The 12,134-nt window shown below is 34.8% G+C and overlaps 1 long non-coding RNA gene across 1 annotated transcript; it reads right to left on the minus strand.

Annotated features, from left to right (window-relative positions):
• Nucleotides 1-211: 211 nt before the first annotated feature.
• Nucleotides 212-9,295, minus strand: LOC140003148 (uncharacterized). Its single transcript, XR_011811187.1, has 4 exons — nucleotides 9,084-9,295; nucleotides 7,680-7,838; nucleotides 3,507-3,667; nucleotides 212-1,617 (listed from the first exon to the last, which is right to left on the minus strand). It is a non-coding gene; the product is annotated as an uncharacterized lncRNA (long non-coding RNA).
• Between the last annotated feature and the right edge of the window lie 2,839 nt (nucleotides 9,296-12,134).

Raw genomic sequence — 12,134 nt, forward strand, 5'->3', positions numbered from 1 at the left:
TCAGAAGATGTGCTTTGTGATGCAGACTTATCCTTGGTAGGTCAGTGAAGGAGCTTCCAGTAAAAAAGCTTCCACCTGATAAACTTATTTCTCTTATAACAACTAATCTCTCTGCATTTTCTCTGAAATTTCTAATTTCTGTTAGAAAATTGGGTAGCAATGATGGAGCTAAACCTACAGTCCAGAGAGCAGAACACACTTGCACGTTAGGGTCATGTAGGTATCCTATGAATTAGGGAGTTTTCAAAGAAGTCAGACTGTAGTTGCTGAGTTTGAGTGAAAACTGAATGATTTAGTTAACTGAATTAGTTAGTCTGAGGCTCTGATCTCAGTGCATGTTAAATGTTTGCTTGTTACAAAGAAAACATTATGTGTTGTAAGTATAGTATTTTGCTCGAATTTGCAAATTGTGACAAGCTATTTGAACAGATGTCTTTCATAAATACAACTTTCTGACTCCTACTCTTAAGTATTCAACAAAAAAAAGGGTAGAATAGGTGGTAGAATTCTATTCTTCTGCTTTGGATAAAATGGGTTACTACAGGGCACCAACTGTGAATGTTTGGTGTTTGACTGCTGTGTTCATTATTGTTCAAACATGCTTGAAACACCAGCAAAGTTCCATGACTGTTTCATATTTCTAGGCATTACCTGTGTGGAGCTCTCTTCTGAGGCTGTTTCAGACCTGAAAATTATTCTGCTAGGCAATGTTGGGTTGGAGTTGCCTCTCCTCAACATCCCTTACCACCTTAATTAAAAAGCTATAATTGTCCAATGAAAATATTCTATAGTCCTTTTTCTTCATAGTAACTGGCTATAGGTAGTCTCAGGTATCTCCCTGTTACTCAAAATGTCCTTGTAACTCAGAAGAAATTCTTGCCAAAAAAAACCACAGATCTGAACTTCGGTAGTCTTTTGCTAAGAAAAGACATTGTCAATGTAATTTATATTCTTGGCTGACTCGCAGAAGAAGCTGATTGTAGAATTCAAAGGCTACAGTTTACTACTGCATCCCTGTTTCAATGATGTGCAGCTCAGACAGTTTATTCAAGTATTTAAGAAAATGGGGAAGAGGTAGCACAAGATGACACACTGCTCATAATATGGATTCCAAGAATGTTTCAGCTCACCCAGCTACATTTGGGCAACAGCTAGGCTCCAGTCAACAGCATTTAGAAGGTTATTGTCAACCCAAATAATAAAAGCAGGTACCTCTAATTAGCTTGGTAACTGTCTTGGTTCCACTGAATAAACTGATTCATTTTATTGACATGGGAACCTAGACATACTGGTCAGACACGAACTTCTACATTTTAAGCATCAAAATTAAGGAAAGGTGAATCCCCTTAGTGCAGAGTGAGATGAATCCTATCCCCAATGCCCAAACCCAATATTCATATCATATTCCTAACCACACTGCTTTGAGTTGCTTAGGAGCCTGTGGATCCTAATCACAATTTTACACACACAGACATGCACAATATGGCACACAACAGTTTCAGTGATATCGTCAGCACTCAAATATACTACAAACCTCATGGTAAAATTCATCTTCCATCACTGCAGTATGTCCAAAATACAGCTGCTCTTACGCTCTGTGCTTCCACTCTGAAGAAGCTTCGTGCAGTAAGAGCAGAAAAGGTAGTTATAGTTAGGTATAAAGGTAGTTTTAAAGGTAGTCATTCCTTCTGTCCCACTTCCCATGCATTAACTCCCATGTAAGCAGTAGTATAACCCACTGAATGGGGACTACCTTATCAAGTGAAACCAGGAAAATCAGCGTGTGCCCAGTCCTCTCCACACTATTATATCTTACGGCTACATAGACTGTGAACTGTTGTGTAATGCCTTACAAGGCACTGAAAACAGTGGCTCCTCTTCTAATATAAAGCTTCAAGTACTATAATAATGTTTTAATTTGCTTCTCTCTCTTCAAGAAAGTGTAAAGATTTTCCTCTAAATCTCAGACATTCTGCTGCATTAAAAAAGTGACTCATAAAGAATTTCATTTGACCTTTCTCTGCAAAACACATTTTCCTTTTGGATTAAACATTCTTTTCTTGATTGTACTTTCTTTAATCCAAATGCTTCAAAAATACCAAAACACAAGAGGGAGATTCTTGTGATATATCATAAAGCCAAATGCTATTTTACTTCATACTACAAAAAGAGAACTTTCTTATCTTAGAAGATATTATCATTTGCTTTTCCCATAAGCAAAGAGACTACTTTAGAACACAACAGTTAGAATATTGAATCTTACTGATTCAGCAAAACCCATTTAGCTGTACTCAGTTCAGCAGTAATAAAAATATATTATCCTTCTTTAACAGGAAACAAATTTGTAATTGTCTTTTAAAAAACAAACAAAAAAAAAAACAGTAGTTTAGTAATTATTCTACAGGTTCACAATAAAGTCTGTCATTTAAAAAATGTCTGCCTTTCCTTCCTGTGTTACATTATTTTTTTTCCCCTTTAGACACATGGTAAGGGATAGACTTGAGCTATGAATGCATTTCATATCAGCAATTCACCTAGATCTTTGACTAAGAACCCCACTTTGTATCATTTTTAGAGATTTTACACTTTAGAAATTGAGGCTACAGTTTACAAAGACAGAAATCTTAAACTATTTTCTACAATCTGTATTTTGTCACAAAAAAATAAGTAAGTAGAGAGCCTTGCACCCACTGCTAATTATAGTGGGGTTGAGATGAAAATTTTAAGACATTTAATCATGGCCATGTAGAATTACTGACGTTGCATTAATTGTGTTAAGTACCTATCTAATAAACCAGAGTTACTATCCACTTAGCTCTACAAAGAGCAAAATCAATTTTAAATTAGTTTATGTAATATAATAACTTACAATAAAACAACTGAACACAAAGAACAATGCAGATACCCATCTGCCTTGCTGTCTTTCCCATGCAATGAAAACAGCTGATGAATTCCAATAAAATTTGAACTCTGATTTCTAAATTAATCACAAGCCTCTTAGTTTCATGCAGTCCATTCAGTATCAAGCTCTCACTGGCTAATATGATCCACACATACAACTATGATTCATGAAGCAAAGAGAAAAATATAATTCACATGAATATGAGGAAGTACATACTGTGACAATGAAAATGAGATAAGTGATATATTAAAACAGAGACCATGAAGAAAAATCAGAATTATTTTCACTCTAGAATAGAATGGTTTCCTCCTAAGCAATATGGGACACATGGATGACTACTGCACAATTGTTTAGATAAGAATTCAGATAGGTGCATAACAGGGAGTAACTCTATAGGCACGGAGATGCACAACATGAACACATGGTCTTTCCCATCTCTTTCATTCTCTGATTCCTTAACTTTTATAATAGGATTTTATACATATATATATATATATATATATATATACACACACACATATATATATTATTATGACCAAAGAAGGCTAACAAAGAAAGGCTACATCGTTACCACAAGTTGTGCTTGCAGGACATCTGTACTCACCCCTCATCATCCATTTTGTAACTCGCACATTTCCTTCTTTATTTGGATGTCATATTGTTTGACAGATTCCTCCCTCCCAAATCAGTTCTGTTTTCCTCAGTTTTCTCCAGTTCTGTTCTCTTCTTTCTCCAGAGTCTAGTTTTATTTTCAGAGTATCATTTCTAAGGAGCATGTGATACACAGACATGACTATTTGATGTTCAAGTGCAACAGTAAGTCAGGTCAGGACAGAATGGCAGGAACAGAAAGATATTTTGTTGACCAGTTTCTCCCAGTCTCCCTCTCCCTCTGTCTGTTCACATGCAGAGAGAACACAGGTGACACTTATGGAGGAAGATTTAAGAAAATACCTTGTTTCTATTAACGTTGTGTTCTACCTGTGATGTAGTGTTTTATCTACACAGCATCTGAAATACCAAGTTCAAATACCACTACGGACATATAAAATTATGTGCGCAGTTTATTTTCTTCAGCCACTGTCCCCCCAAAAAATCTTGTGCTACTTCTGCAACACTATCTGCAATATCTAATTCTTTTCATTTCTTTCAAATAACTTCAATTAAAAAAAACTTCAGTGATTGAACAGAGTCAGATTCTGAAATGGAAGAAAATTAACAGGGAAATGGTCAGATTTACTATGCTTTCTTTTAATTCTTCCAGCTACCTGTTAAGAACGAAAATTTGTTTTTGTTGAGAGCCCATAGTTTTTTAAAATCACTCTCTTAAAATAAGAAAATGACCAGAAAAGACATTGCTTTTCTGTTCTCTATTACCTTAAAAGTCTTGTTCATTCACTATCACTAGATAAAATTCCATTTTTTTTCTGAAATTCTGTTGAAAAGTACTTTTGTCAAAAAAAAAAAAAATCCATGTGTTTCAAATAAATACATTTTAAGGGCTCTTACTACTGAGTTAAACTTTTTTCTAGGCCAAAGCATTTGATTATTGCAATTAAAAATTTAACACTTGATATTAACAATCACCTCTCTAGCAAAAGTTCATTGTATTTTCAAAATATATATTTTTTAGCCAAAAATTAGAGACAATAATATATTTCTGACTATATCTGCCTATTAGTAGGACTCTGCAACTTTCAAACCTCCAACAAGGAGGTCAGAGAAAAGATTTTTGAGATTTCATTATGACTATTATCATTGTTAGTGATAAATATGCAGTTTGATTTACTAAAAAAAGTAAAAAAAATACTGCCAACTTATTACGGAGCTAACTTATAAGAAGAGGATTAAGTATACGGACTTTCAGCAGCAACTAGGAGCTCTGGTCACTGACCAAAACTGTGCTATGCAACTTGCTGTAAAAACAGAGCAAAAAGACTTTTCCAACTGTAAAATTAGCAGGAAACAGGAAAAACATAGATCTTTTTGCAGAGCACAAAGATCACCTCTGCTTAGAAACAAGATAGTAAATTTAGTGCATCCACTTAATGTATTTGTAAAAGGACACCCTTTATGCCAGTGACTGTATAGTCCAACACCCAATCTAATCTTTAAAGGTCCCTTCCAACCCAAACTATTTTATGACTCTATTACTATGTAATAAATAACAGGAACTTTCACACTTTTGCAAAGGGACCCATCTTCAAAACAGATAGATACACAAAGACAAGCATTCCCTTGATCTAACATCTAAAGCACAAAGATAATTTAGCCCCAACAGGCTGTTCCATGTTTTAGTACTTCTTCACACTGTAAGGTTTATTAGGATTCCAGCAGTAAGTATCTTTTCTTTCCTAATGGAACATAAAATTTTACTACTTATGTATTTCGTTCTTGAAATATTTATAGTGCACCATTTGGTTTGTGATTCATTTTCATTAAAGTTCTTTTAAAACTGAATACTTTGATTTTTCTGGATCTGACTCCTGTAGTTCCCAGCTCAGGTCTGCAGGTCAACAAGTGTCTGGTGCCAGCTGGCTTTGTACTGAGACTTCACATAGGTTGGCACCTGCATCTGCATTAAAAAAGCAGGGTGATACCCTAGGCTTCTGACTCAGACTAAGAAGTAGGAACTGCTTTTTCATTTCTGACTATGTGAGAATTTCATGGCATGTGGCCATTTCGAAAAAAAAAATACATATATATATATATATATATATATAGCTTAAAGTGAATTTTTTGTATGATGATGTCAGCATAAATTTTATTTTGGTGTGATTGAATCACATGACTGGATACTAAGCCATGTTTCCCATTCAATTTTTTGGAAGTTTGTTAAAAGCTATGATAAAAATTAAGTAAACAAGTTTTCTCAGCAATTCAATAAGATGTTGTTCTCCAGGCTTAACAGCTACTATGGAAAGACTAAAAGTCAAAAACCCAGGAAACATCCAGCTTTTAAATATTTTTCAAGTGAGGTACAAGGATAATTATTCTGCCATAAATCCCTGTTACACATCACATTTTCTCATTTGCAGGTTGAACTTTGTGTTTTATCTTATCCTCCAGCTCTTCATGTCCAACATTAAGCTTTAATAAAAGCACCCACATTCCTGAAATGCCTTAACTCTATCCACTCTTGTATCATAGAATCATAGAATATCCTGAGTTGGAAGGGACCCTTAAGGATCATCAAGTATCATATTTGCCTTTACCTCACCTATATTTGTAACTAATTATTCCCCTAAAACTTACTGTTTTGCATCTTTCTCATCTTCTAGTTTTGTAATATTAACAGTTAAAGTGTATTTCCTTTCTAATTCTCTGAGAGCTAAAGTTTACACTTTAGACAGATTCTACAGTTTAAGCGTTGAGGTGGATAATGTGACCATTTGTCTGAGCCTCGAGATATTAGGTAATAATCTGGAAACATGACTTCTAATCAAATTCTTTAGTTTCATTTAAAAGTAAATGGAATACATTCTTGCCCTTCTACATAAAAGTTTCAATATTGATTATATTCATCTGGCACCTTGACTAATATCATGCTCTGCTTATAATGCAATATTAACATACAAAAATATTCTTACCCTGATTTGGTAATTGTATAGTTTATTCTCACTTTGGCAAGAAGCACTTCTAGCACCGTACTTGCTTCAGATTATTTTTATTTATTAGACTTTAATAAAATCTACAAAAGGGTACACTGATTTATAGTGCTTTCAAAGAGCAACATAGCCTAGTCTCTCACTGAATTTTGGTATGTTTAATTAGGAATTTATATGACCTCCTCTAAATCAGCCATATGGTTCTTACAGAAGCTTACTGTGCAGCAGTCCATATTGTACCTGATACTGTGGAAAAAAAAACTGTAGTTACTCTCCAGTGTTGCTGATGTAGTACTTTTCATAGGCACAGCAAGTTGAAAGGATTTAAACGATACTGAACAAGTAGTTAACAGAAGGAATTATTAATGTTTGTGTTTCCCCCTCAAGGGGAAGGAAGTACAAATGACTTGGGTGATTAACCTTTTCAGGAAGTGATCAACTCATTTCCTTGGATTTGATTTAAAGTGCAAGCCCACCTGAGTCACAGAATCACAGAATCACAGAATTTCTAGGTTGGAAGAGTCTTCCAGTAGCCCTTAATAAGATAAACTTTTATATGTCATTATCTCAATTACTATTCTGAGGTAGTTCTACACATGCCCTTACATTCCTTTAACAGACGTAAGAACCTGTTTTCCATGAATAGTCATGTATTGTTTGGTCATAATTGCTGAGGCTCAGGAATAGTTGGGCATTAAGACCACATGAAGTTCAGATCTTGGAATCCCATATAACTGATGTGTGTGCACATAGAAGCTTTCATTTCAAAGTATATCTGGTACATGCTTTTGGTCTTATATTGCCTAAAAGTGTATAGTAAATGCACTCTGCTTTTTTTTTTTTCAGTGCAAAGATATACTTGCACCTTAAGACTGTGAAGACTGTGAATCCTGTAAAAATAAAACTATACTTAAAACAAAAACAATAGATTCAATTACTTTTTACAAAGATTTTTTTTTTTTTGTAAGATCAGCAATGATATCAAATTCCCAAGAATAACTTGAATAAATAAAAAAGAGCTTCACGAGGGAAAGGCAAATGTTAATTTTAATTGAGAACTGAAAAAATGATTATGAGAGCTGGACTTTGACATTTTTTTCCCTTCTGATGATACTTCAAAGACTGATTTGCTAAAACTATGATGCCCAGATAAAAATGGAATTATATACCTAGCTTATGTACAGTTTTTTTCATTGCTGGAGAACAAAAACCTCTGTTTTTTACAGAAGGTTCCTGCTGCCACCCAGGAACGAAGGATTCAGTCTCACAGTGAGGTAGTAGAAAGGAAGTAGCATTGGAAGTTCCATCCCTGTCAGCTGGACGGAAACCTAAGAAGGAAGATATGCTCACTGAGGAGAAACTAGCATATGGAATCAAATCAGCGTAGAGTAGCTCTGGCTATGCTTTTATACTGCAAGTTTTACAAAGCGTTATAATCCAACAACTCATCTTTGAATGTGTTCTACAGAATCACAAACTTATTTTCATAGGAATAATATGTTTGCAGCATATACTCATTCAAATATATGGCATACACAAAGCACAAGATTGCAGCTATGCTAATCCAGTAACACAGAAATTCAGCTAGAAGTAGAATAGAATTAGTGGTTCCATAAAATACAGAAAAATGAAGACTAGAATTGGCAGCTATTCTACTCTGTGATTGATATTCTATGTTATAGCATCTTGTTGGCACATAAATAACTGCTCTGACAATGGCAGTGCAGAATTTATCCTGCATTGATAACTTTAGCCATCTACTTCAGATCATAATATATCAAAATTTGCAAATACAGAGCCACCAGAAAAAATGATCTTGTTGGAATGTCACCTTCCTACTCAGCTGCTCTTATCTCTGCTTTGTATTCCAAATCTCATCTCTTTACTTTAATGTCAAAACAATACATTATTTTATTGCATGAGCCTTGAAGAGCCTATGAGAAAGTGAGCTATGTTCTCTTTTCTCTCACCAAACATTGGCAGGCATATAAACTGCATGGCAGGTATTAAGAATAAGAAGAGCTCCACTGAAGTTGGTAATGTCTGATGATTTATACCCACTGAGAATCTGACCTGGATTACCAATTGCAGAATCATTCCTGTCCTTATTTATAGTTCTGCAACCTCACTGCAAAATGAACTTTACAGGTGTAGCTTAGGCTCTAACTGAGCTTATGGAATATTTATGGATGGTGATGATGCACGAAAAGAAAAGGATTTTGCTTGGCTTTCACTTCCACCTGAGCTTTCATTTGGACGAACAACGCTTGTTCACTAACATCAATTCTTGTAGTAGAATTTTTAGGAATCTTCCACTGAAACAATGGATTTCAATACAGGAAACATAATCTCATGCATCTTTACTATGCAGCCATACCTTTCATTTGTTTTTAGATACATTTTTAAGCAACTATTTAAAGCAGTCTTAAGGAACTCTCATAACTTTAGAAGCCTATAGTTAAACATTCCAACAAGAGGTCCTCTAACTAATATTAAAACCAGTGAAGAGTGAAAAGCTGTTTTCTACCTTAATTATACAGAGCAGCTTTTATTGTCAGTAAAAGCAAACATACCTGCAACATCTTCAGTATATGCAGTGAATAAGTGTACTACCACTATTATGTTCATCCATGTTCAATTTGAATTCATAGTGAAATAAGTGAAGCGTAAGGCTGCTGGCATTATCCGAAATGAAGCATCATAGGCAGAGGACAGAGAGCTTGTTCAGTCTAGCAAGAAAAAGGCCAGAAGAATCCTGGATGTCTGCAGGAAGGCTCAACACGTAAGATAGCTATGTGAACTAAAAGAAAATGTGAGCATAATAGCAAATGGTTCTTAATTGGCAATCAATAAATTTAGCCTGGAAACTGTGAGATGTTTTAACACGCAAGTTCTGTAAGTGCATTCCTATAGGAATAGCAAGGAGAAAAAGCTTTGCTCCCTTTAAAGTTTATAACAGTATTACATGATGCTATGTCTACGGAAGGAGGGGACTGCATCAGATACACAGAAAACCCTATTAGCCTCATGCTTCTAATTCATGAAAATTTGTGAAAGATTCTCAGTTTTTAAAGGGAAATAATTAAGTGGAGAATAAATGGCACCTTCACAAAGGTATCAAGTCTAAGAGGCAGAATTATTTATTTATTTATGCATTAGGCGGACCACAGCTAGTCTAAAAAAGTAATTTTGAAAGAAGCATGGCATCACAAAATCCTTGTGATGAAACCCTAAGCCACCTAAGCTAACTTCTCCAACATGGAAAAATTAATATCCAATATAAATACGTTGGATATATACTTTAGGAATATATTAGATATAAATATGTTAATATTATAATGAATATTAACAAAACTGTATCATTGGAAAATCAAGAAAGTTCAAAACAAACCAGAACTGTTTTTGTGTATTGAGATGAAAGATTTTGATTGATTCTGGTTTTATTTCATTTTGTAATTTTTCCATTTTCGATAAATGCAGGAAAAAAAGTTTTTTCCAAAATATAAAATTCTGTTCTTGACCAGCTCTAGTAATTGTCAATAATTATCTCCGTATTTATTTGGGCAAACTGCTTTTATAGTGTGCTGCCCAAATGTTTATTTTTGATTCCTATCTGATCAGCTGAAATGTCCATATGGTTTGCTTCAGATAGATCACTGAAAATGTTTTCTGAAGCAATATGGGCCAGTCAATTTTTTAGAAAGCTTTATGAATCAGTAACACTGGCATTTCTTAAATTAATACGTGCCTGACTTAGCACAATCTGCCATTGGTTGAAAAACAGAAAAGTGATGAAATCCCCTTGGTGTTCTTTGGAACAGTGGCAGATGGCTCCCATCTCCCTGAAGTTTTATTTTGTTTTTCTCCACTTCTCTCAAAAGAGAAACTTGATAACACTGCGACAAAAAGTATACTGTACAGAATAACAAGTTAAAGCACATTATAAGAAACTGACATATTGTTTTAAAGGAGAATAGTACTTGGGAACTGAGGTGTTTACAGGATTATATAATGCCCGGGATAACACCAGAATATATCACATCCAAGATATTTGTATGCAAAATCACTTTCAAACTTTTAGGAATTTTTTTTTTTTAAACCCATTATGTGGCATGATCTAAGTGACCGATATATGTAATAAGAGATGAAACCTTTAGATCCATAGCACAGTTATCTACTGCAGTTTTCTATGACTATGGATTGGTACCTCATACTTTCATCAACACAGATGAAAACCAGATTTACAAAGAACATTCACTGGACTAACTGAAATAACCGAATGCACGGGAAAGCCAGTGTCCCTATTTCAGTATCAATCATACTCTGCAGTTACTGCAGACTGGTAAACAAAAGTAATAAAACCACTTAGGGTTGGACAGAAGACTGTCTAGTGCAGAAGTGATATTTAAAGAATAAAACTGAAAAACATCTGAGAATGCATAACTTGCATATTTTACAAATGCATATGTTACATTTCTTTGGACTGGAAAAGAAACTCAAGGCATGCTTCCTGCCACATTTTCAACCCCTCTTCCAAATACAGTGGCACCAAGGTTTTTCCAGGGAGGGTCAATAGAAATATTTACCTTTGAAGAAAAACCTTTTCCTTTATTTCCTTAACTAGTTAGAAACTGATGCATTTTCATAAATTTTAGCAATAAAAACAAGATCCAAAAAGCTCATGGAATCCCTCTCTAAGAAAAACAAACAACATTAAATCTAGCAAAATTAGAAATGTGCTAAAATAAGGTTTCCTAATGAGAAATCCTGGGAAATATACAAAATTACCAGCTCTGTGAGTTAAACGCTGGATGAATTCCACTGTATAGTGAAATGTTGAAACAACCCAATCAGGCTAGTTTTTGTTGATCTAGTATGACTTATTTGTGGAAATTTTCATTTAAACTTATGAGAAGCAGATGTCCAGTATTTCTAGTTTGTCACAAGTGGTAGGATTGTCAAATCAGGGACCTTGTACCTGAACTTAGAGCTGGTGTGCCATCTTCCTCCACACTGTTGCTCTTGAGAGACGAGAGTTTCTGTCCTTACACACCTGTCTGTGGGGATAAGGAAACAGAATAAGCAAGTGGAAAGGGACTGGACATAGCCATACAGAGTAAGTGTACAGCAACTCAGCAGTAGAGAACACGGTGGGAAAGGGATAGGACAGTCCTAAGAGTTCACTAGGATGAGGGAAGCATGAAAGTCATTACACTGGTGCTTGTATCTCTAGATACAAGTTTTATTCAAATGAAGTAAATGATTCCAGAAACAGTCTCTGTGGACGTGGAATGACAACCAAAATATGGTGACTGCAAAAATGAGCTAGTATCAATCTGCACAATATCAGAAATGCAGCTATATTAGCAACAGTTAAACTATCATTACAGTTGTACCTAGGTTTAAGCATTTCTTTCTTGAATTGTGATTCATTGTAGCTTGACACGCATGTAACTGACATTGAAGCTTCTATGCAGAACTCAGGGCCAGTCACAAATAAGGGCACCCTAATAATTTGGTACTTCTAGATCATAAAGTTCATCCGTTTAGCTGGTAATAACTTTCCTCAAGCACAGACGTTTGTACTGCGATTGATAATCTGGGGCCTATGGATAATGTGAATC

The sequence above is a fragment of the Anas platyrhynchos genome, chromosome 8 (assembly GCF_047663525.1).
Source record: "Anas platyrhynchos isolate ZD024472 breed Pekin duck chromosome 8, IASCAAS_PekinDuck_T2T, whole genome shotgun sequence".
Taxonomy (NCBI): Eukaryota; Metazoa; Chordata; class Aves; order Anseriformes; family Anatidae; genus Anas; species Anas platyrhynchos.